The following is a 3,241-nucleotide window of genomic DNA, read 5'->3' as shown; positions in this document are numbered from 1 at the left end:
AGTGAACCACCAAAAGGTGGGCGACGTCGCAACATTTTGAATGTAACACCTGGCCCAGTGAATGACTGAAAAACTATCAAAACAATAACAGTCATTTTTATTATTTATCTCACTGGAAATTGGGCATTATTCTAGAAGAAACAAACAGGGAAAGCCAAACGAGTAATTTCTTTGTGGAATGCAGCTCATTCTTCAAACAAAACGACATGGAGATATATAAATGCAACTGAGGTGTACGCTGTGTTAGCAATTCTAATAGGAGCTTGTCGAACTCGTGGACATCGCACAAGTGCTTCTGATCTGTGGGGAGCTAATGTTGCCTTTTGGCAACCATTTTTTTCTGCTGCCATGTCAGGAAACTGATGTTTGTGTATACTGAAATTCTTGTGATTTGACAACAGACACACAAGAGCACAGAGAATTCAAGAAACCAAGGACAAGCTGCAAGCCATTTGGGTAGTGTTCGACAAATTTCAGTCTAACTTGTGCAAGAACTTCCATCCTTATGAATACGTGACTATTGATGAACGATTAGCAATGTACCGAGGAAACTGCCCTTTCAGGGTTTATATGAAGAGCAAGCCTGGCAAGTATGGCATTAAAATTTGGGTTTGTGCTGATGTGAAGACATCTTACTTCTAATGGATCCAAATTTACACAGGAATGGTGGACAATACTTGGGAAGTGAATCAAGGACAGAGAGTTGTTGTGGATCTGATGGAACCATTTCTGAATAATGGTCATGGTGTAACAACTGATAATTTTTTCACTAGTTTTCCACTGGCTGCTGAACTACTAAAACGAAACACGCATTGGTTGGTACCTTGCGTTCCAATAAGAAAGAGATTTCGAAGGAATTCTTGTCAAACAGAAAGAGAGAAGTTCACTCTTCAATGTTTGGTTTCACAAATGACTTGACCCTAGTTTCCTATGTTCCAAAGAAGGGAAATGCAGTAATACTACTCTCTACTCAGCATAATGAGAGACAAGTGAGTGCTGAAGAAAGTGAGAACAAACCCGAAATCATACTGCACTACAACAAAACCAAAGGTGCTGTAGAAAATGGGGACAAAATGACAAGAGAATACAGTTGTGTTAGAGGAATGAGGCGGTGGCCACTAAGAATCTTCATGGAAATGATAGATATTGCAGCACTGAATGCATATATTCTGTACACTCCAAGATTTACTGAATGTCAGAAGAATAACCGAAGCCGACGTAAACTCTTCACGACTGAACTGGCATTTGTACTCCGCAAAGCAACATGGAAGAAAGAGCCAAAAATGTAAATGGTCTTCATAAAGATGTACAAGATGCATTGAAAGCTTGTGGTATTGCAATTCCTGCAGCAGTGATCCAGACCCAGTGTTCCATGTTACCAACGCCACAATGATGTCAAGATTGCAAGAGAAACGAAGATCGGAAAACAAGATTCTGTTGTGTAATGTGCAAGAAACCTGTTTGTAATATACACAGAAGAAACTGTTACTGTGAAGTGCATGCAGTGCAAAAATGTACTAGGGTGAAAAGTTGAAAAAAGTATTGTGTTATTTTACTGCAGCGACTGTTGAGGTACATAGATTATTAATTTTCTGTTCATTGAGTACTGAATTTAGTGAAAGATATTTTTTTTTTTGTGTTCTTTGTATCTGTGATCTGATTAAATTCTCCTAATAAGCTGAAAAGCTTTTTTTCAATACTAAATAAACCCATTCAATGGAAATAACGAAATCTGCGAGCGCGCGGTGTGTGTGTGTGTGTGTGTGTGTGTGTGTGTGTGTGTGTCAACATATGCTTTGGTGTCCATAAATGACTGGTCACTCCAGTAGCAGGGCAATTAAGTTTTGAGTTACGTCGTCCATGTGGACAGAGACAAGGCATGCTATTCAAGTAGTATTCTCTGCTGATCACTGGAGCTAGATTCATATGTTTTATTGCAAGGCTACTGCCTGCAATTTTCTTGGTTCCATTTCAGGTGGTACACCTTTGTCTTATTTCACTGTGGTGACCATTTTTACACTAGAACATACGTTGTGGGGAGAATGTTGCCTGCTGGTGCACTTTGATATAATATTCTATTTATATCATTTTTAGCCCTTCTTCATGACAGTGTAAATCAATTTCTCCAATTGAGAAATTGTTCCATGTTAACAGATCAATATAACTGTGGGTATTTGAGATTATTGGGATTCCTTTTGTACTGTTGTTTTTTATAATTTGTGGCATTGTACTTCATCTGATCACTTGGAGGACACGTGTAAACTTGTTATTTAGTGAATAATAAAGTTATTTCAATGTCTCATCAATTAATTTTCATCCTGAAGCCATGTGCAATTTATCCCCTTTCAATGGTCATTTCCCACAGGCTCACTCATTCTTTGCCTAAATACATAGTTGAGATGAGCACATTTCGGTGAATTATGTTCTGCCTTCAGTTGAATCTTTATTCAGATAAATTGCTGTTGGCTAATAGTATATTTATTTCTCTGAATGTATATTACAGCAAGTAAAAGGTAGGTCTGAGCTGCTGAGAACTTGTAGACATCTGCTGATTGCCGGCCGAAGTGGCCGCGCGGTTCTGGCGCTGCAGTCTGGAACCGCGGGACCGCTACGGTCGCAGGTTCGAATCCTGCCTCGGGCATGGATGTGTGTGATGTCCTTAGGTTAGTTAGGTTTAACTAGTTCTAAGTTCTAGGGGACTAATGACCTCAGCAGTTGAGTTCCATAGTGCTCAGAGCCATTTGAACCATTTTTTTCTGCTGATCCTGAATATGCTGAGTGACAATTGTGATTAAAATGCTTCTTACAAATAGAGCACAGACCATACGTGGAGTCTAAATCTCCATTGCAATCAAGTTTGGTATTGAAGAGGATACAATATACTTCCTGGATGTGTTAGCGGGTTTGGTTATATTGGTCAAAATTTTGCATTACTTATACATGGTTCAAGAGTGCCTTATATTTCTTGTCACTCTATGGAAACTTATCCTACTTTACGATATCTCATAAGTAGAAGACAGATCAAGTTACTGTTCATTCATGTGTCAATTTTGTATACGGAGAGCAGTATTTCTAGGTTATTACCAGTGAGCCCATACCTGTTAAGTGCTCAGATTAAATTTGAAAAAGAGATAATAAATTCAGTTGGGAAGAGCACACCACAGAACTGCAGAAACGCCTTAACAAATCTGTATTTGCAATTAGAGTGTTAGCAGACATAGGCGACATAAAAATGAAAAAG

Source organism: Schistocerca nitens, chromosome 7, assembly GCF_023898315.1.
Source record: "Schistocerca nitens isolate TAMUIC-IGC-003100 chromosome 7, iqSchNite1.1, whole genome shotgun sequence".
NCBI lineage: Eukaryota > Metazoa > Arthropoda > Insecta > Orthoptera > Acrididae > Schistocerca > Schistocerca nitens.
Note: the sequence above shows the minus strand (reverse complement) of the source record.